We start from the raw sequence: 23705 nt of genomic DNA on the forward strand, positions 1-23705 counted from the left end.
GGACTTTCTGTAGCAGGTGCCTGGCTCCCCAAAACCTGTCACATCTATGGCATTCTCTCTTACCTTAGCAGAGCTTCTCAGTATTATTACTGCCCTGTTTTCTAGAATGTCCACATCTACTCTTCTAGCTTTGTGGAAACATTTTCCCTCCCAACACACTCTCTCCCAACTCCCTCCCAAGAGTCAACCAGGCTGACACGTTTCACCTGGCATGCTGGTCCCTGTCTAGTCAGATGCTTTCTGTCCTGTGACACACTTACCAGAGGTGTGTCTCTCATCAGGTGACCTTAGGAATTACTTGGAAAGATTCCCTCCTGAATATGACTCAACCCCTCTGGCTCAGCCATTCATACCTCATCACCAACAACAATCAGGAAACAAAGTCGGTATGGAAATGGCACCTCGTTTACTCTCTGGATCTTTTCCTCGTTGTGAGAAGCCTCATAGTCCGTAGGTTAGGATGATTTATGTTGCTCTGTCCCTATAGTTCTTCCTTGGCTCTCATATAGCACTTGCTGCTTGTGACTGTAATTGGTTGTTTTCAGCATGTCTCTCTTTCAAAACTCTAAGCTTTATGAAAACAACGAAAAAGGACATACCTCCTGATTATGGCTTTATTCCGACTTCCCAGCCCAAGAATTAGCAGTATCACAGAGGGGTTAAGAGCTTATGATCTGGAGCCTGGCTGCTTGGCTCAATTTATGATTCCACCTCTACCATCTGTGTCAATTTTGATGAGTTACTTAAATTATTTGTATTTTAGTTTACTTGCTTGAAAGATAGGTTTTAATAATAATGTTTACCTCTTAGAGAAGATTAAATACGTTACTAAGGATAAAGGACTTAAAATGGTGCTTGGCACAGAGCAAACAGCTATTAAAGTAGGATCTCAATAAATATTTGATGGATTAATAAATGTCACAGTAGGTCCAGCATCAGCATTCTGTAGACGTTATTTAAACAATCTGAATAGTCCAGCTGCCTTGAGAGTGTCTTGATTTTTTTCACACATGTTTTTCATTTACTGCCTCTCAGGCTTTACTGTATTTGTGTCAAATCTGCTTGTCTAAACATTTCAAAAAGCAAAACCGTGCTACACAGTTTAAAAAACTGTCATAATTTAGCTCTATGGATTTCTAAAACTTCATATACAAACTGCTTAACTGCCTCACCCGAGGTTTTATGGGCTAATCAAATCCACTCATGAATAGATATGTAGTAATGTGGTGTGTGGTACATAAAGAAGGATGCTAGATTAATGTTTGTGTGTGCACAAGTATTTGTGTCTATTTGCATGTGTGCGTGCGCATTGGGAGTGGGGCTTATGATGCCAAAGATGAGTAAGATGAAGTTTTTGCTCTATGGAATCTTAAAATTTGATAAAGGAAATAACCATGCAAATGACTGAGTCAGTCCCCAGGCCTGGTCCTCTAGGAGCCTGTGAAAATCTACATCCTGCTCTGAAAAACTTGTGTCTGTAATTCTACTCAGGCTGGCATCTGAGGTAGAGGGTAGACTCCCAGTGTTCCACGTTCTTTGTTTGTACAACGCCCCACATCTCTGCACACAGAAATAAAGTGCTATTAGCTCAATGTGAAAAGCACTTTTCCCCTGAAAGGAACAAAAGTTTTGCAAAGCTATAGAAAAAGGTAAGTTTTTCAGGAGAAAGATTTTTTTCCTAAAAGGACCTCCTAAGGAACATTTTAAAGTATTTAAACAAGCAAACAAACAAACTGCGACGACCGAGTGGAGTTTAAGTCTGTGCCCCTTCTATATTCTCTCATCCTGTTTCTTCTGACCTTCAGTGAATCACTTCTTTGGGTTATTTATTTCCACCCCCACTTGGTTGTAGTACTAAAAGAATTCTCAGAGGGGAGACTATAGAAGCCTGTCAGCAGCAGGGTCCATTCTGGCAGGAAAACTATTCTATAAAAGAAAAAGAAATGGATTTCCTTTCGCTGTAGTTCAATATTTTATTCCTCTACACTCTGGCTAAATTCCTCTATCTTATTTCCTCACTAATGTCAGGGTTGGGTTGCCCCACTGTCAGACAGCTCTCTTCATTATGATTATCAGTGTTAATGTCATGTCATTAATTCTCATGGGTGTGAGGAGGCCTCATACTGAATGAATGGGGAAGGTCACCATGGAAACATTTGTCTCCAAAGCTGACTCACTGCAACCCCCATAACTGCTCAACCACATCCTGTCTGCCATCTGAATTGCACTGGATGAAGCCACAAATTTGGCATCTGCTATAGAATCATATTCTTTCTAAAAGCTCTTAAAAATCTATGCCAAGGAAACATTCCTCAGACTCAGGGTAAAAATACCATTGCAGATGTGTCTAAGTGGGTGATGCCATGCAATTACTTGTTAACACCTTTTAATAAACAGACACAGTAAACATTACCTGCAGTTTTCCAGCTCCCACTTAGAGCATGGTGTTGTAGCCTCCGGAAGTGCCAAGGTAGGAAATGAACAAAACGCTAGCATTTTCATCTTTCAGAAAGGATTCTCCTCTGGGCTGTTGTGCTCTATCAACCTGTATCACAGTGAACTAGAGGGGAATAAAAAGGCCTTTGCTGAGGTGTTGTTTTGTTTGGTTGTTTCAATGTAAAAAAAAAAAAAAAAAACTTAGCAAGATAACCCATGTCGAAAAAATTACATTTGAGAACTGCAGATTTCTCATTTAGCTTTATCATAGAAAGGTAGGATATCAGCACTTCCTAGATGGGAAATCAGATTTATGCTGGGAAAGATCAGACGTAAATAAAATCACACGAGAACTATAGTGTACATTCCAGCCACCTCAGCACAGTTCAGTGGAACAATCTGTCTAGTTCTATGTTCAGAGCTGGCTGTGATTATTCAAACCTAGGCCCAAGCAGAAGGCACAAGCATGGGAGTGAAAAAGGGAATGGTCTATTTCCCAAGCTGTGCACCATCCTTGGGTCTTCATAGAGGGAGGTGGGTCCTCATTTATTGTTTATACATTGGATCCCAGATGGAAGTCTTAAACTTGACTGAGAATAGTAGATGTTTATACAGTACTTGCTTAAACATATGCCAAGCTGCACATGGATCACTTCTTTTAATTCTGTATATTATCACATGCTGCTGCTAAGTCACTTTAGTCATGTCCAACTCTGTGCGACCCCATAGACAGCAGCCCACCAGGCTCCCCCATCCCTGGGATTCTCCAGGCAAGAATACTGGAGTGGGTTGCCATTTCCTTCTCCAATGTATTAAAGTGAAAAGTGAAAGTGAAGTCACTCAGTCGTGTCTGACTCTTAGCGACCCCATGGACTGCAGCCTACCAGGCTCCTCCATCCATGGGATTTTCCAGGCGAGAGTACTGGAGTGGGGTGCCATTGCCTTCTCCATTATCACATGAGGTAGGTATATTCTTTACTTCATGCAACAAATTAGTGATTTCTCCATGGTCACATAGTTCTTCAGTGATTGTATTGAGACATAAGCCCAGACAGTCAGCTTCTAGAGTTCATTTATTTAACCATCAAGCCATATATTTGACTCTTATAGAGTCATATTTATTCATTCTTTTCCTCTCTTTTTCTCCTTTTCCTCTCCTTTCTCTGTCTTCCCCCTTTCCATCGTTCCCTTTCTCTCCCCCTTCTCTTCCCTTTCCACATCTGTTTATCTCTTACCTCCTTCCTGTCACTCACCCCCATCTGCCTCCCATCTCTCCCTTCACACCTGCTTCCATTATAAAAATTTTTCCTGAAAAGTTTGAGATGTCTTAAATTCACACAGTGAATTCTGCCTCTTTGTTTACATTGAAGTGTTCCCTTTTTACGGAATTTGCTTCAGCTTTTCTTTTTAACTTTCTCATTGAAGTATACCAGATATAGGGTGCTATGGCTTGAATGGTGCCCCCCACCCCTCACAATCATACCTTAATCCCCAATGTGACTGTATTTGGAGACAGTGCTTTTCAAAAAGGCAATTAAAGTTAAATGAAGTCCTAAGGGTGGAATCCTTTTCCAGTATGACTGCCCTCTTTATATAAGAAGATAAAGAGATACCAGCATGGGTATGCATAGAAAAAATGAAAACATATAAGGAAACAGGAGGAAGATGGCCATCTGCAAGCTAAAAAGAGAGGCCTTAGGAGAACATTGCTGGCACCTTGATTTTGGACTTCTGGCCTCCAAAACTGAAAAAAAAAAAAATAGATTCAGTTGTTGAAGCCACCCAGTCTGTGGTATTCTGAGGTGTCAGTCCTAATAGACTAACATATATGGAGAACTCCTTAAATCTTAATAGATTTGATAGCTTGATAGATGTTCTCATTTTTAAATATTTATAAAATCAGTACAGATCAAGAAATAGAACATTTCAAGTACTCAAGGAAGCTCTCTCAGGCTCCTTCTACTCATTTTAGCCACTTGTTCCTATATTTTCACATCTTCCTGCCTGTGGAGAAGATACACTTCAGTCCAGTGCTGTCACGAGGGAGGGCTCTGCTTCTGCAGGTGCCCACCATGCCAGGGCTTGGGTGAGTGCCTCAGTTTTGAGGTCAGGGTCAGCAAGGCACTTGACTCGAGACCTAAAGCAACATTACCCAAGCTGCTTCACAAATGATAAAGATGATGTTATAATTATTATCTGATTTCTGTATCTATTTCTCAGTTTCCAAATTAGGGAGGGAAAAGGGAACCACAGTTTTTCAAAATGAAACACCTTGGTACTTGGTTGGGTCCAAGGTTGGCATGTTTAAAAATGCTTTACTATAGTTCATCATGAAGTATTTCAGACATTCAAAAAACATAGATACTAATATAACACACCTACCACCTGATTGCAATCAGTGAGTAAGTTTACTAGGCAGTGCTAGGAAAAACAGTGGTAAAGAACTCCCCACCAATACAGGAGACATAAGCGATGTGGGTTCCAACCCTGGGTCAGGAAGATCCTCTGGAGGAGGGCATGGCAACCCACTTCAGTATTCATGTCTGGAGAATCCCATGGACAGAGAAGCCTGGTGGGCCACAGTCCATGGGGTCACAAAGAGTTCATAGGGTCATAAAAGACAGCAACATAAATACCACCTGATTTCAATCAATCAGCAAGCTTACTGTACTGTTTACACTTGAAAAAATTTTAAACTATTCTAGTAAATTCCAGAATTTTTTATATTATTTTAAAGGTTCTGGATCTTGCAGACAAAGAATTCCTCTAAAACAAAACACAAAACATCCATAATAGCCAGTCCCCTTCACCATTTTTTCTAACTTACTAGATCACTGGTTTATCAGTGATTATCACTGCTCTACATGTGCAAGAAAAGTTCTTTAGTAACAAACTGTAGAAATGATCCCTGTGAGTGTAGTCTTGCCAATCCCATTTTTAGCTCCTGTATTGCCCAATATGTAGCATACCATCTGTTAATCTAATGAAATGCCTCAAGGCTCAAATTGTAAATTTTGAAACTTTTAACTTCTTTTGATATGTGATTGAAGATCCCATTCTAATTTGGATTAGATGCTGGATGAAGTTTAAGCAGATTTAGTACTGGGCTGCATGACTAACATCATTCATCTCAATTCCCAGCTTCTAGGCAAGAACGGTTTTGGAATCCATTTACTTACCTTTCACTCCAATCATACTTACGGGAGGGACACCAAACAGTTACAGAAAATCTGAGCAGATATGAGAAAGGAGGAGCAGTGTAAACTCTTCAAAGAATTGCTAGATGGGTTTGCTGCTGTCACTTCAGTCGTGTCCGACTCTGTGCGACCCCATAGACGGCAGCCCACCAGGCTCTGCCGTCCCTGGGATTCTCCAGGCAAGAACACTGGAGTGGGTTGCCATTTCCTTCTCCAATGCATGAAAGTGAAAAGTTAAAGTGAAGTCGCTTGGTCGTGTCTGACCCTCAGCGACCCCATGGACTGCAGTCTACCAGCTCCTCCATCTATGGGATTTTCCAGGCAAGAGTACTGGAGTGGGGTGCCATTGCCTTCTCCGAGATGGGTTTAGAGATGCCAAAGCTATTACTGGTGGATAGCCAGTATGAAGAGTCCTATGTCCTTAGAGAACACGTTTAAAAAATGAGTAGATGGAGACTTGAAGGAGAGATAGACAAATTGAACCATGTTAAATATAAGCCAGGCAGAAGATTAAATTCAGGCAAGGGTTTGTTATTGTTTTGTGATATTATCCACTCTAGGGTGATGAAGGTACCTTTGGAACATAAAGAACTCACTGACTTCATGTAGTTACCCCAGAGATATACAGTATAGTTTGAAAAACAAACGAAACAAATGGCTGGACTTGAGGAGGGAGGCACGGGCGAGAAGCTGAGAGGTCAAGAATATGAAAAGGAAATCAGTCACCGAAAGCCTATACATGGTGAGAGACCTACATAAAATAAAGAGACTAATTTATGAAACAAATTAAATGGTTAAAAGGTGCATGTTTTGATTATCTTGTGTGATCATCTAACTTTCTGAACTGATCAACACGAATGTAAGTCCACAAGCATTTCAGTAATAAAGAAATCCCAGGCCACAACTGCTGAAGAAACTTGAAACCCATCCAGGTATCTGAGTGAGATGCTTCTGCTAGGACTCAGGAGTAATTGTGGAGGAGCACTAACTGTTAGAGCTTCCCAGGTGGTGCTAGTGGTAAAGATCTCACTTCCCAATGCTAGGAGACACAAGAGATGGGGTTTGATCCCTGGGTCAGGAAGATTCTTGCCTGGAGAATCCCATGGACAGAGGAGCCTGGAGGGCTACAGCCCATAGGGTTGCAAAAAGTTGGAAACAACCGAGGTGACTTAGCACGCATGTACACACAGTGACTGTTAACAATGCTTGGTAATCTATGATTGATTCATATTTGCAGCAGTATAAACCATGGGTCTACCTAACCTATGTTACCAAACGTATCTATTTCTCCATGGTTAGTTAGTTGGGCTTTTTCAATTGAAAATGAAGTGAAAATGACACTTCAATTGAAAGTGTCAAATCCAAGCTAAGTAGTAAAAGAAAAACATATGGCCTTATAAATTACAGAAGCTCCCTAGTTTAGACATGCTGGATATATGTGCATATTATAATATCAGAAAGGGATAGTTCTCTTTCTCCCCATCTCTCTCTCATGTCTGTTTTCCTCATGTTGATGCTTAACAGGTTTCTCTACCTAGCAAAAAAAAAAAAAAAAAAAGAATCTTTGTAACCTTAAAGGTAAACTCCAAATCTGTATCATTCTTGGAACTCTGGATCTGAGACAGTAGAATATGATCTTTTTTCCACATTCTTACCAATCTTCAAAAAGACACTGCTTAATCTTGCTTGAAAAGGTCTTCAAATGGGGCCAACCTCTCTATTTAGGCATATGTGATATACTGATTGGTCAACTTTGGTTCATCCAGTTATGGGCCAAGTTGTGTTTTCCCCAGATTCATATACTGAAGTGCTAACCCCCAGTAACTCAGAATGTTACTGTATTCTTGGAATTGTTCTTCAAGGATGTATTTAAATGACTGCAAATCGTGACTGCAGTCATGAAATTAAAAGACACTTGCTCCTTGGAAAGAAAGCTATGACAAACCTAGACAGTACATTAAAAAGCAGAGACACCACTTTGCCAACAAACGTGCATATATTTAAAGCTATGGTTTTTCCAGTAGTCATGTATGGATGTGAGAGTTGGATCATAAAGAAGGCTAAGCACCGAAGGATTGATGCTTTTGAATCTCAGTGCTGGAGAAGACTCTGGAGAATTCCTTGGACTGCAAGGAGATCAAACCAATCAGCCCTAAAGGAAATCAACCCTGAATGTTCACTGGAAGGACTGATACTGAAATTGAAGCTCCAGTTCTTTTGCCATCTGATGCAAAGAGCTAATTCATTGGAAAAGACCCTGATGCTGGAAAACACTGAAGGCAAAAGGAGAAGGATCCGATGGTTAGATAGCATCACTGACTCAATGGATATGAATCTGAACAAACTCCAGGACATAGTGAAGGACAGAGGAGACTGGCATGCTGCAGTCCATGGGGTCATAAAGAGTCAGACATGACTTAGTTACTGAACAACAACAAAATTAAAATGAGGTCATTAGGGTGGGCCTTAATCCAAAATGGCCATGTTTCTTTATAAGAGGAAATTGAGATGTAGATGTGTACAGAGAGGAAGACCATATAAAGGTATAGGGAGAAGATGGCCACCTACAAGCCAGAGAATAAGACCTCAGAAGAAATCAACCTTATTGACACTTTGATCCTGGACTTCTAGCCTTTGAAACTGTGATAAAATAAATTTCTACTGTTTAAGCCATCTAGTCTTTGGTACTTTGTCTTGGCCACCATAGTAAACTAAAACACATTTCTAGTCCTATAGTACCCAACCACTAACTGTAGAATGGGAGACAGGCAAGCCACAGGAGGAAAGGAGAGTTTTCATGACTTGAAGGAGAGAGTGGTGCTGCACATATCACAATTATTAAAGTTTCCACAGACAGAGAGTAAACGACCTGCCTTGGTCAAAGGGTCATGATTTCATAGAACCATTGTGAAAGGAGAGTTTATTATAACTGATTTCTTATCTAAACTTTTCAAAACATTCTGAACCTCAGCTTCAATCATCACAATTTTGCATATGTTGGAATAGCAGCAGAGGTTAGTATTTACAAGGCAAGAGAGTGCCACACAAAGTGGCAGATAGTGTTAACTGGAGGGGTGTAGTCAGAAAAAGCCACATTCTTAAATATTGCTGGTAGGCTGGGTATAAAGAATCTACCAGTTTTCTCACCTAGAATATCACTCAAGGCATACATTAAAGAAAGCAGTTTCACTCTTGTAGATTGCATGGGAATCTACAGTGGACAGAGAAAGTGAGGAATGCCTTTTCCTTTGTTTTCTTTTTTTTTTTTTTTTTAAGTCTTTTGTCTGACAGTGATAGCTAGATGTATTTTCTAGGAGGGCTGCTTTTCTATTATCAGAATTAAAGTGTTATTGACTAACTTGAAAGAAGTTTGAGTAGGAGATACCACAAACAGAATGGACAGAAACAATGGATGGAGCCTGATTCTAGCCCGCTAAAATTGAGAAGAAGAAGAAAAAAAAATGTACTCGGTAAACCTCTTAATGCATTAATTTAAAATATTTGGGGCATTTGAGTTTCCCTCTGAAAAAAATGAAAAAGTGTTGGGTCTCACTGCTAAAGCCATTTCCACCAGACAGATAAATAAGTACCTGCTGCGAGGGCATTTGTGTTGCTCTGAAATCTTGAAACAGATATGGAAAGAAAAAGAATCGAGTGAAAAGGCATCACTCACATGGAGTGATGGCAGGAGTGGGCCCTGAAATCTGTCAGGTGGGACAACATGGGTCTGGACAGTCTGGCGAGACGTGGCGAGGAAGACGCGAGAGCTCCTGGCTGCGGTCGGTTGGCTCGCTGGACTAGGGCGCCAGGGAAGAGGAACTGGAAGGCTGCTTATAACCCATTTTGGAAATTATCTGAGGCTGGGACGCCTTCTTTCAGGTCTTTGTGCTTGGGTGTTTCCGCCGAGACTTACCTGGGCCAGCTGTCTGCCTGCAGGGTCGCCCTGGGTCAGATACCCATGCGCGGCCGGGCCACAGGTGTGAACCTCAGGTCGGTGGTGAAGTGGAAGGACTCACCCACGGGGCCTTCACGACAAACGGGCGTGCTGGCCACCGCGCCTCTTCTACTACGTGGCCCTGCTTCCTGTTTAGGACCCTTCAGGTGCCACCTGGCGGTTGGGGCAGACACGGACTTCCACAAGGAGCTGGGCTCCGCGGGCGGGGCAGGAGGCCAACGTGCTGTAGAGACAGCGTGGGGCGTGCGGACGCTCCGGCTGGATCCGCGCAGTGCCCCACCCCCTGGGTCGAGGCGCAGAGCCCTTCATGTGCTCCTTGTCTAGTGGTCCTGCTCGGTGGCTCCTGGAGACCAACCGCCATGCTGCTCTGTTCCCCTTGAGGTACTGCGCGTCCTTGGTGATGTTGGGGAGGGTGATGGGGCGGGTGCTGGTGGACCCAAACCCTGCATCCTTCCAGCCTTGGTCAGGTCCCATTCATGTTTATTAGCTGGGTTTAGAGCCTCAGTACTTGAGCTCTTGGCGAGCGGACACCTCGCCCTTGTCAGTGTCCTCAACCGAGTATTTAAGGAAGGACCGTGCCTTCATATACAGACAGTTCTGCTTGTTTGGGGACTCCACTGATGGTATCCTGGGTACTAGCTGACTGGTGGGATTTTTGTTGGTACTGGCTTCCCAGGTGGCGCTAGTGGTAAAGAACCCTGCCTGCCATTGCGGGAGACCTAAGACATGCAGGTTCCATCCCTGGGTTGGAAAGATCCCCTGGAGGGGAGCATACCACTCCAGGGTTCTTGCCTGGAGAATCTCATGGAGAGAGGAGCCTGGCAGGCTACAGTCCATGGAATTGCAAAGAGTTGGACAGAACTGAAGTGACTTGAAGCACACTGCATAATTGATACTAACAATATCTTGTTAATTTCTGTTGTTCAGCAAAGTGTTTCCGTTATACATATATATTCTTTTTCATTATGGTTTATCACAGTATATTGCATATACTTCCCTGTGCTATATAGTAGGACCTTGTTATTTATCCATTCTGTGTATAATAGTTTGCAGCTGCTGATCCCAAACTCCCAATCCTTCCATTTCCCTAGGCCCCCTCCCCCTTGAAAACCACAAGTCTGTTCTGAGCCTGTTTCTATTTGCTAGATAAGTTCATTTGTATTATGTTTGAGATTCCACATGTAAGTGATAGCATATGACGTTTGTATTTCTCTTTCTGATTTATTTCACTTAGTATGATAATCTCTACATCCATCCGTGTTGCTGCAAATGGCATTATATTATTCTTTTTATGGTTGAGTAATATTCCATTGTGTATATGTACCACATCGTCTTTATCCATTCATCTGTCAACAGACGCTTACCTTGTTTCCGGTCTTGGCTATTATAAATAGCGCTGCTGTGAACATAGGGGTGCATGTATCATATCTTGTTGTTTTATAGTCTTGTCTGGATATATCCCAGGAGTGGGACTGTGGGATCACATGTCAACTCTGTTTTTAGTTTTTTTGAGGAACTTCTTTACTTTTTGAGGAATTTCATAGTGATTGAACCAATCTGCATTTTGAGTGGGATTTTTTGATAGAAAGGCAGGTATTGCTTTCCTCTTGGTCCTTCAGGCAGATCTCCAAGTACAACTCACTGGCCACTTTCAAAGATGTTCTATCCCTGCTCCACCATGGTGTATTTCACCATGACTGAGCAAATTGTAATCACCCAGAATGTGAATTTTTTTTTATTTTTATTTTATTACAAAAATTTTGTTTAATGTAGACCATTTTTAAAGTCTTTATTGAATTTGTTACAGTATTTTCATCTGTTTTATGTTTTGTTTTTTTGGCAGCGATGCGTGTGGGATCTTAGCTTCCTGACCAGAAATCAAACCCACATCTGCTACATTGGAAGGCAATCTTAACCACTGGACCACCAGGGAGGTCCCCAGAATGTGAATTATAAGACTTGCTAGTGTTGAGGTGAATGTCCTATATCCAAGAGCTCAAAGAGTTTAAAATTAATTTCCTTAATTCATCCTACCCATTCTCAAATACATTTCTGTTCTTGCATTCCTCCTCCTAGTTACCCAGTCTCCAAATGAGAAGACTGAAAATCATTTTATACTTCTCTTTTCATCCTAGCCTATTCCTTTTATCTTTCCTGCCACGTCCCATTCATCAGACACAAAGTCCTTTTGATTCTTCCCCTAAATATGTCTTGAGTCTGTCTTTTTTCTTAATCAAGTTTTTTGTTATCTCCATTGAACTGGAAGCCATTTTTTTTATGTGCATGAGGCTTTTCCTCTATGCTTTTCCTTATTTCACATCCTAAAAGCATATGAAGTTAAATATGCAGGATGTTTTGTGAAGATGAACTAAGTAATTTGGCCCCTGATTTTCCAGTTTCATGTCCTGGTACCTTTTCCTCCTACACGGCACCCACTCAGTATAGCCTACTCTTCCATCAATTATCCAGATGATTCCATGTTTCTTTGCCTTTACGTAAGCTGTTACCTCTGCCTCACATGTTCTTAGCAATTCATTGTTTACCTGGAAAGTGGATAGCAGAACAGTTAGTAGCAGAATTAACATCCCTGTGAAATTTCCTTTTACTCCCCGGCTTGTGTGCAGACTTTGCTGGAGAATAACAACCACATTTCTTTTTCTTTCTGGCATGCAAGGAAACTGCTCAGCCTCAGTTGTTTGAAATGGAAACTGAATTAGCTATGGAAAGAGAATGGAAACTGTGTACTCTTAAGCTTCATTCTAAATTCCTCCCAGTTGACATCCTTCACATTGTTTTCCATTTTCAGATGGGGCTGGTTTAAAGAACCCCTCAAAGATATCTTGCCTTCCCAGGTGGCTCAGTGGTAAAGAATCCGCCTGCCAATGTAGGAGATACAGGAGAGGCAGGCTCCATCCCTGGCTTGAGAAGATCCCCTGGAGAAGGGTATGGCAACCCACTCCAGTATTCTTGCCTGGAAAATACCATGGACAGAGGAGCCTGGCACAGTACAATGCCTGGGGTCACAGAGAGTTAGACGTGACTGAGCACGCACGAATGCAAAGGAGAAATGTGGAGAGTGGCTCACAAAAAACACCCTCATAATTATAACTAACTAGGTTTTGGTTTTTTTTTTTTTTGCACATGAAATCCTCTAATTGGAAAACATATTGGATGTAAGCAGTCATATTTTTACCCAGTTACCACAGCCAATTCCTTTTGTTTGGGATAACAAGTGATATTGGTCATATTTTCAAATTCAAATGTAGTTTTCAAAAGTGTATTTTGTTATTTGTATTTCCATGAGTAGCAAGTACAGTGGTGGTTTGTGCAAATTAATGCTCACAGTAGGAGTGTTTTAATACTACTCCATAATAACAGTATGCAATTTGAAAGGTAATTCTATTATGGCAAGTTTCCTGGGAAAAACAAATGGCCTGATTGTTATAAAATTTGGCTTCATTGTTAGAAATTACAAGTTTGTTGAATAATAAATACTGCAGTCACTAGGCCTCTAAAACTGAAGTTTTGAAATGGTGGTAAGAAGAGGTAGTTTCATATAATTCTTTTCATTACCTGTCTCTTCTTTTTTTTCAAATTACCAAACCACGGATTGAAAGTAAGAGAGTCGTGATGGGAGCAAAAGGGTAATTGTTGTTCAAGTCAAAATAATAGCTCTTTTAGTTCTAAGTTTTTTTCTTCATTCCAGGGCAAATAAGATATTTTCAAGCCATTTTAATTATAATAAGTGATTGTTAAAATCATAGAGAATAGAAAATGCCTTTATTATTCATGATTATTCTAGAAAATAATAAGTACAAATAGATCTAGGAAGTACTGATTACTAAATTCCAATATAAGGACACATGAATATTATTGTTATATAGAATCTTATTTTATATTTTGTCTTCAGAATAAAATCTTATTAATTTGAATTGACAAACTTTTAAAATTTGTGATAAATTAAGCATTTTATTCTAAACTTTGTTTTGTCTATTTTAAAATATTGATGGTAAAAAATGAAAGTTTAGAAGATTTTGTTACTTACAAAAAAGAAAAAAAAGGCCTAATTCTGTTTATAGAGTTAACGATAATTACATTGGAATCATGGCTGTTTACCAAGGTGTATATAATACGATCTTGATTCATCAGTAATTGAGTTTATGTTACTATATATCTTTGGGGTGGATGCAACTATATTTCTTGTAACATATCATAGAATCTTTGTGTTTTGCATTTGTTCATATAATATTTCTTCACAGGAATAAGCAGGTAGAGTTTAAAAGACTGACACTGCATTTTTGCTGTTGGGTAAAAAAATGTCTCTCTAAGTTAATGTGCAAAGATTAAAAACATGAGATTCTAGGAAGATGGTAAACTAAATTGGGTATTCTTACTTTTCACTACCTACCTACTCCATCCAAACTGTCTTTCCTGACTCAAATGGCTGCTGGAATGGCTGGGTGGAAATGAAGCCTTCATTTCTCCCACTCTGATGGGCTAAGTGGCCCAGCACCACTAAAAGGAGCCTTGGGCTACATTGTTAATCACCATAATCTGTAGAGATCTTGGCCCTTTAGAATTAGTGGAAACCCAGTGGAAGATCACCATATTTGTAGGCGTTGTTTCCATTAGTTTCCAAAGGGGAAATAACATTTTCCAAAGAGGAAATCATAAAACAAAAGAGAATTGGACCATTCTCAGATGTCTTTCATGTACCCAAGTCTGGTAGAGAATGACAGGTGCAAGACTTCCTATACTGCTGTTGCGCCTCCAATATATGTATCACTTTCACCACTTTGGTACTATGCTTTAAGTGCCACTGAGCAGGAAAAAAGAAACAAAGCCAAAAACATGTAAAGGAGTCCAGCAACTAGAGAGGAAGATGGGTCAGAACAAACAAGACACAAGTCAGGCAGAATTGAACTTCTGGATGAGATAGATAATAATTTGAACTGAAATCTAGGGTTCTAAGGAGATTCAGATACTTTTCAAGAAGTCTTTTGAAGCTAAAACAAAGAAACAAACAAAAATAAAATCTATTGTTTCCCTTCAAAAAAGAAAAAAGATTTTCTAATTGAAGAATTTACCAGAAGAATTGAAGGTAACGGAGACTGTGATGTGTTCCACACAACCTGGCACTTCTTTGTCCTGGCCACGTAGGTGGATTACATTCCCCACCCCTTTTCGCCCTAATGAATACCCTCACTAATAGAGCTCTTGCTAATGGAGTGTGACTAGAAGTGATGTGCACCAGCTCCAGAACTGACAGACTTCTAGTGGTGATGTCTATTCTCTCCCCATTTGCTGGCTGAATGGAGATGTCTAAGGTGACTTGGGAAACCTTATGTTGAAGATAACAAGTTTCTGCCGAACAAGCTTGATTGAGCAGAGCAGACTCCCCCTAACTTTTACCACTTAGTTTATGGGATCAAAAAATATACTACAGTGCTTCTGTCACGGCTCAGTGGTAAAGAATCTGCCTGCCAATGCAGGAGACACAGGTTCGATCCCTGATCTGGAAAGATCCTATATGCCGTGGAGCAGCTAAGCCTGAGCGCCACAACTACTGAACCTGTGCTCAGGAACCTGGGAGCTGCAGTTACTGAAGCCCGAGCACCCTAGAGCCTGTGCCTCACAAGAGAAGCCACTGCAATGAGAAGCCCGAACACTACCACTACAGAGTAGCTGCAGGTTGCTGCAACTAGAGAAAAGCCCACGCAGCAACGAAGAGCCAGCATAACCATAAATAAATAAAATAAAAAAGAAATACACTGCAATTGTGTTAAGCAACTGAGTTTATACTTATGCCTTAAGTATAACCTTAATGAATATGTTGACCTGAAAATTAGTGGCTTGAAAGATCAAAGGAAAGAAATATCTCAATGCACACATTATAAAAATAGATTTATGGAAATTTTAGGACTTTGGAAGGTGACTAATATGTGAAAAAATGGAGTTCTGGAAGGAGAAAAAAGAACAGATAAATGATTAAACCAACAATAAAAAACTTCCTAGAGATGAAGAGAGACTCAAGAGAATTTAATGATGTTCAAGTAGAATTGAGGAGAAAATACATACACCTAAGGATTTCATGGTAGAATGTTTTTTAAAAGATCCTCATAAACTTTTATCCAAAAAATATTCTTACAAGGAAAGAGAAATCTGTCAATGGATTTCTCATCTATAAAAGGTAATATAGAAGAGAGTGGAGTAACATCTTGAAAGGAGAAAGTCTTCAAGCCAGGAATCTTAACATGCTCACAAAAGATACTCATATTTCAGAATGTAGGAAAGATATTTATGATTATGCAAATGGTAGAGTATATGCTGCATTAGAAGAAAAGAACTGAGAAAGCAACATATTCAAACCACAAGTAAAATAGAATAGACACCCTGACATAGAGAGGAGAAAAGGATTTGGAGCTAAATCTCTGTGGATGATAATATCCTACTGCTTGGACTGTTAATGTAGTGTTAATTATGGAGTCTTGAAAATAAAGGGATATATGAAGACTGAATATTTGCCTACTACCTAAGTACACTGTTTGAGCAAAACCTGAGAGTTTACAGTGGATAAGAGGAAGAAAAGTAAAAGCATTTAAATAGTTTTATCTGTGGGCATATAAAAGAGAGAAAATTGCCCTCCCATTTTTATTAGGTTACAATCTTTTTATTAATGTGTCACTGACAAAATTTTTCAGTGTCATACGTCCAACTCCAGTTTTTCTACAAGCCTTTCAATTGCATGATTTTGCAAAAGACAGTCATTTTTAGAAATTAATATGTTGAGTTAAAGAATTGACTGCATTTTACATTTTCTTTCCTTCTTTTCTCTTTTCCTTATTTCAACTGGCTAGAGGCTTATGATTCATTTCATTATTTATTTACATTAATTGGTATATTCTATATTTTCCCACTTTTAATAGTTACATTAATGAGGCTCTTAATCAGATACATATCTTTCTTACCTCTCTACTATTAAAAATTAGATGGCAAGCCTTCTCTTGACAGAGATGCTCTTATTCAATCTTCCTTTCTCATCTTTACTTCCTTTCTTTAAAAAAATTATTTATTTATTTTTGGTTACAGTGGGTCTTCATTGCTGCTTGGGCTTTTCTCGAGTTGTGGAGAGCTGGGGCTACTCTCTAGTTTCAGTGTGTGGGCTTCTCGTTGCAGTGGCTTGTCTTGTTGTGGAGCACAGGCCCGAGGAGCACAGGCTTCAGGAGTTGTGGCACATGGGCTTAGTTGCTCTGCAGCGTGTAGGATCTTCCCAGACCAGGGATCGAACCTGTGTCCCTTGCATTGGCAGGCAGATTCTTATCCACTGTACCACCAGGGAAGTCCTTAGTTTTACTTCCTTTAATTTACCACCCCTCCACCCCCACCGCCCCACCACAATAGGTACAAACCACTACGAGCTGCAGTGTTTAGTGAATGAAGTCTTAGTATATAAATTGTACTTTCTGTTTGTGAGAAAGGTTGTTCTCAATTGTTATGCTATTTGGTCTTTAATTCATATACTCAACAATCTTTCAGTTTTTTCTATTTCTTTAGACTTTGTTTATATTTTATTTTCACAGCATTTGAAGCCATTCCCAGCATAGACTTTATTTTTGCTAAATTGTCTCTGATGATCCACAATGTGGATTCCCTTATGCTTCTTGCTTGGGAGACACATGTTTTCCCTTATTTCCTTCAGAAAACTTGATTTTGAGATTTTCTACAATATTTAAACCTTTTCTTTTATAGACTCTACTTACAGGTTTTTGAACGTGGCTGCTTAGCCATCTTTGGAATGTTAAAAGAGTATTTTTTAATGTGGAGAAGTTCTTAATTCAAAAGAATAGAAAGTCAGAACCATGTAGGATAATACATACTGTGGACTGAGGTAGCCAACATATGTCCCAGTTGTTAGCATGGTGTGTTTGTGTGTTAGTTATATGGCTCGTTCAGCCAGTACAGTAGTCTGCCTTTACTTAGGATTTTTGAAAATATTTATGAATAATTCATAAGCAGACAAAATTTATTTATTTATTTAGCTGCTTCCAGTGTTCCTTGTGGCACGTGGGCTCTTCATTGCGGCACGTGGGCTTCTCTATTTGCTGTGTGTGGGCTCTAGAGCATACAGGCTCAGTAACTGCGACATGAGGGCTTCAGTTCAGTTCAGTTCGGTCGCTCAGTCGTGTCCAACTCTTTGTGACCCCATGAATCGCAGCAAGCCAGGCCTCCCTGTCCATCACCAACTCCCGGAGTTCACTCGAACTCACGTCCGTTGTCAGTGATGCCATCCAGCCATCTCATCCTCTGTCGTCCCCTTCTCCTCCTGTCCCCAATGCCTCCCAGCATCAGAGTCTTTTCCAATGAGTCAACTCTTCGCATGAGGTGGCCAAAGTACTGGAGTTTCAACTTGAGCATCATTCCTTCCAAAGAAATCCCAGGGCTAATCTCCTTTAGGATGGACTGGTTGGATCTCCTTGCAGTCCAAGGGACTCTCAAGAGTCTTCTCCAACACCACAGTTCAAAAGCATCAATTCTTCGGCGCTCAGCTTTCTTCACAGTCCAACTCTCACATCCATACATGATGACTGGAAAAGCCATAGCCTTGACTAGATGGACCTTTGTTGGCAATGTCTCTGCTTTTCAATATGCTATCTAGGTTGCTTAGTAGCATAAAATCTATTTTATGTCCAAATTTTTCCCTAATATATCAGTCATGTTGGAACAAATTCCTGTTTTAAAATAAGCACTGTCGCAGAACTGATGTAACATAAGGAATGAAATGTTATATCTGTCATTACATTAAATGTTAATTGAAATCTCCCTTTACAAAAAAAGAGATCATCAAATTGAAGTAAAAAAAGCACAGCCATATACTGACATTACAGGAAACACATTATAGAAAATATATGAGCAGAGGGAAACAAGGTAAATCTAAATAAAATATAGCATGAATAACATTAATTATATTAGAGAAGTTGAAATTCAAAGATAATGACTAATCGGGATAAAGAGTGATTATATAATAACAAAATTTCTATTATGAAGGAGATATGCTGATTATAAACTTTTGTGTACCAAACATACAACTCAATATATAAGCTAAAATCTATTAGAAAATAAAATCTATTAGAATTTACATTTACAATGAAACTTTAGTATGCCATTTTTAATTTCGAATAGATTTGGTAGGGGAAAAAGTTGTTTTGAAAAAAACAGTGTATGTGTATTCAAATTGATCTAGAATATTTTCTCTACCTAAGGGATATAAAAATGTAATACACACAGAAATATACATGTAAATGATCATAAGTATTACATTTTTATATCCCTTAGGTAGAGAAAATATTCTAGATCAATTTGAAATTTTAACATATATGTTGAAAAATGAATTCAATATTAGAAAAAGAATCTTACAACTGATCAAATAATTAATACACTATGATAAAGATTTTATTTTAGGAATGGATGATGATTCAATATCAGGAAATCTGCCATCAGAATTTAATACATGATTTATTATAAAACAAACTTAAAGAGAGTAAATTTATGAATTTCTAACAAAACTTTTTAAACAAGCCAGAAAAGACTACATTAAGCTTTAAAAGTTCCTTTACCAAAAACACAAATGGACTCTATTTCTTTTCTAAATAATGAAATACTAAATATCTCTAAAAAAAAATCATTGAGGCTATGTTTCTAATTGAAAAACTGGACAAAGGACATGAATAGGCAATTCATAGGACAGCAAATCTTAAAGGTCAACAAAGAAAAATGAAATGATGAGACTCACTAAAAGTCAGGGAAATGCAAACTAAATTAACAATAAGATGTCATTATGGCCTAATTATATCAGCCAAAATAAAAGAGACTGAAATCTTCCTACTGCTTAGAGTGATATAAAGAAAACTGTATTTTCAAAAATTGCTAGTCGATATATGAATTACTGATTTTTGGGGGTTAGGACAGTTATTATAATAAAAAAGGAAAAATACCTCACATACCCTTTGATCTATCAATCCCATTCTGGTTATTTAAACCAGAGAGTTAAAGTATGCATATATAAGGATGTTTAATTAAGCAAAAAAAAAATTGGGAGGAAAATGAATATCCATTCTAATGGTTGAACTATGCTAGCTGCATATAATGCAGTTATAAAAATGTATTAGAGCTATATCAAGATACTTTGCAGAATTTTCATGAGGTAGTTTTGGGTGAAAAGGAAAAATGTATATAATACACTTTGTTGTTTTCCTTTCTCTTGCTTGGTTTTAACAAAGTGGGAAGCATGGATGCTAGGCGAGAAACTGGGAAGTTTTATTGAGTACCTTCTCTTTTAGACAAGAGTTAACATTTCACTGTTGGAAGCTGGCAAATCTGTCAAGGAGGTATTATTAGCTCCATCCTACAGATGGAGGTATGGAGATTCAAAAAGTTTAAATACTTTGTTCAAGGTAAAAAAAGACCCACTTAGTTGCAAAGCTAAGATATACACCGCAAAGTTCTGTTCCCAAAACTTTTGATTACAGTTTCAATAAAGTCAGAGGAGAGTTAAATTATGTGCTCTTTGAAAGTTGTATGCATAGGCATGTACTTGGGGAGTGTTTGGAAAGATAATTCTCTTGAAGTTTCTTCTTATATCTTAAATATTTGGATGAATTTTTATTTCATTCCTTACATGTTAATTAGAATATAAGAACTGGAGGTTTAAAATTTAAATACAAAGAAGAATATTAAAAGCAACAAATAACATACAAGGGAATATCTTTAAAGTTATCAGCTGATTATTCAGTAGAGACTCTGCAGGCTGTAAGGGAGTGGCATGATTAAAGTAACGAAAGCAAAAAGCTTACAACTAAGAATACTCTCCTCAGCAAGGCTCTCATTCAGATTTGATAGAGAAATCAAAAGCTTTATAGACAAGCAAGTGCTAAGAGAATTCGGCACCACCAAGGCAGCTTTATAGTAAACACTGAAGGAACTTCTCTTAGGCATAATTAGGAAGCTCATAATATCAGGAAATGGAGTGGTGGCAAACTTGTGCTGTGCGTATCTAGTAACCACATATATGCATCCACTGTATTTCTTTTATGACATTATTTCAAATGAATTTTTTATATATCACATGTCAAATTATGTAGTTTTATCACATATATATTTCATTTTTAGTGACACATGACAGTTTTATAATATCCTCACATTAATAGAGAAGGTATTTCTTCCTTAAAAAATAAAAATAAAAGCAGAAAGCAACCGAGAATTTTGAGATTCAGTCTTATCCAAGGTCACATGTGTGCGTGAATGCTAAGTTGCTTCAGCTATGTCAGACTCTTTGAGACCCTATGTACTGTAACCTACCATGTTCCTCTGTCCATGGAATTCTCTAGGCAAGAGTACTGGAGTGAATTGCCATGCCCTCCTCCAGGGGATCTTCCTGACCCAGAGACTGAACCTGCATCTCTTGCATCTCCTGCATTGGCAGGGGGGTTCTTTCCCACTCGCACCACCTGAGAAGCCCTGTCCAAGGTCACGTAAGGCCATCCAAAGTTTGAACCAGTCACAGATGTGCTCTTTGGTGCTCTCCACTCTGATTTCAAAGTAGAGGCTCTTTTTCACTTCCCCTATTTTAGTTTTAGAGTTCTGGCAGAATGGAAGAAGCATAAAGAAAATGGTTCATTGCTTCCTCTGGTATACAGTTTATCTTGTGAGAATTTATGGTAGGTAGTACTTGAGAACAGCAGTATAGTGCCTGCATGGCAATTCTTGCAGCATCTCTACTGTCATATGTCATCCCATTTTCTTGTTTGCCACATTGTAAATCAGCTATATTTGCAAATAGCCACTCATGCAGGGAAGTAACACTTTACACTGGTTAGTATGGTACTCTCCAATTTTGAATGTGGTTTAGTAAGCTGTATCTGCTAAATATATTGCATTTTTATCATTGTCATCTCCAAACCACAATATTAACTCTCATAAGTAACAGTCTCAAAACTCTTTGAGCGAACAAGTGATGCTATTGTGGTACCTACCATTGTGTTAAACAGGATGTACATAGGTAATTAATAATTTTTAGGATATCTAAATAGGTAGAAAACCTTCACCCTGAGTTGGGAAATATAAATAAATAAAAATGATGTAATGTGGTGAGACACAGCAGAGAAGTATCCTTGGCAGAAAGAAGAATAAGTACAAAACACAAACTGGGAGCTCCTTCAGGAGAAGTTTTGAGCTGATCCAAAAGAGTATAAAGTATGAATGCCCAGGGTAAGGCTCTGCAAAAAGCAGGGACTGTGTATGTGTTTGTGATTTTCAAAGCCAGAAGTAGCTTGTGCCCATGGCTGTGACATCTTCTGGTAGGTGAGAAGCCGCACGAGTCAGGAGGGAGCATTGGATCAGCCCGCAGTGTCCCAGTTCTGGCTAATGAGCTGGTCAGGCCTGTTGCAGGCTACTGGGAAGCTGCAGTCAGCCTAGTCAAGGTCCTGGGGAGGCACTATGGAGGTCGTTCGATCTGAAAGACTTGAACTGGCTCAAAGTCAAGTAGGTCAGACAGGGTTGGGCAGAGGCAGGCATGACAAAAGCTCCAAAAACTTGTGCCACTTGAGAGGGGATGCCTGACCTCTAAGATCTTTTTGACTAAGGGCTGCTCTGGTTTTCTTTGCCTTTCCTACTTTCCTATGAAGCAGTATTCTCATGTCTGAATTTTTCAAAAAATTGGAAAAAGCCCTGTTACCTGGAAGTAATACCATAATCTTTGGTCCCCCAGGAAAATTCTTTGTGTCCCAAATTAGAACATGTTATTGATCTTTGCCCTCAGTGGTAAAATCATTCCTTGGTGCTAGGAAAGGTGGAGTGGAGTTTGTGTTAGTGAAAGGGGGATCTTAAAGCCAAGGATGCATCTGTACTTAAGCAGTAAAACCCTAACCTGAGAGATTCGTAAACTCTGCAGCTTTCCTTACTTTGTCCTTGACTTTGTCAGCTCCTTTCTTTAAAACAGATGATGCGGGGCAGACTGATAAGATAGGTTCCCCTGAGTATATCCATCCTCTCTTCAACCTGACTATGGTTGACAGTTTATGTAACACAACTCTGAATAGGTGGAACTGAAAGTTGTCAAATTAATAGTTTTTACAGAATTTGTTGCATATGCAAAACCAGTCAGACTCAGGTTTTTTAACAGTGGATATTGATTTACAGTTTCTGATGCTTTAAATACCATCCTGGTATGTCTGAATCTTACCTTGGCATAGAAGTGTGATAGTGTGAGTGCTGGGCCATTTTTAATGCATAGTAATGAAGTGTCTCTCACAAGATATCTTCATTATTATCCTACAGGATAGCCATGAGATTTTTTAAAAACTATTTTTCTTTTCTCTCCTGTCAACTCTAATGAAAAGGAGTCTTAGCTAACTTTTCACATTTACCTTAATTTCTGGACAACTCCATCAAAACTTTGGCATTTGGACTAGGCCCAAAAGCTCCTTATAAGGCCAGTCACTGACCAAAAGATCTCTTTCTTACATTTACAAAATAGATAATAAGCTTATGATAATTATTACTCCAAGAAATTGCACAACCTGAAAATATATATGAAATTTAAAGGCATGTACTTAAAATATTAAAAAAATTTAGATACATCTGAGGAATATCCCTGCCACTTGAAAATATTTCTCAGACATCTTCGTGTTTCAGGAGTGAAAGCTTTGGTCAGTGGACAGCTACTAGACAATTTCTGAGCAGAGAAGAAAGACTAAGAGGAATTAAAAGAGATCCTTCTGTCACTTCTTCATATCTTCATTATCCTATATATTTTTTCCTTATGATGCTTGTTAAGAATTATATGTATTTAAGTGAGTAATGCTTGTTTCCTCAGATAGAATATAAAATCTTACATAAAGGCAGGAACCTCATCTTGAATCCTCCATGTACTGTGAATGATACACAGAGCCTGTGCAAGGTGAGAACTTAATATATTTTTTTGTGAAAGAATAAGTGAATGGAAGAATGAATAATTCAAGTGGATAACTAGAGGGTTAGACAATGAAGGAAATAAGTCAGGGATACCACAGAAGGTTAGCAGAGTTGATCTTGAATGATACAGGAAAGGTGCTATGCTCTGT

The 23705-nt window shown here is 39.0% G+C and overlaps 1 long non-coding RNA gene and 1 pseudogene across 1 annotated transcript; both read right to left on the reverse strand.

Moving 5' to 3' along the window:
• Positions 1-1839: 1839 nt before the first annotated feature.
• On the reverse strand, positions 1840-5717 carry LOC129619420 (uncharacterized). The gene is made up of 3 exons (XR_008697875.1): positions 5616-5717; positions 2414-2560; positions 1840-1926 (listed from the first exon to the last, which is right to left on the reverse strand). It is a non-coding gene; the product is annotated as an uncharacterized LOC129619420 (long non-coding RNA).
• Positions 5268-5360, reverse strand: LOC129620283 (uncharacterized; annotated as a pseudogene).
• Positions 5718-23705: the final 17988 nt, after the last annotated feature.

The sequence above is a fragment of the Bubalus kerabau genome, chromosome 9, assembly GCF_029407905.1.
Source record: "Bubalus kerabau isolate K-KA32 ecotype Philippines breed swamp buffalo chromosome 9, PCC_UOA_SB_1v2, whole genome shotgun sequence".
NCBI lineage: Eukaryota > Metazoa > Chordata > Mammalia > Artiodactyla > Bovidae > Bubalus > Bubalus kerabau.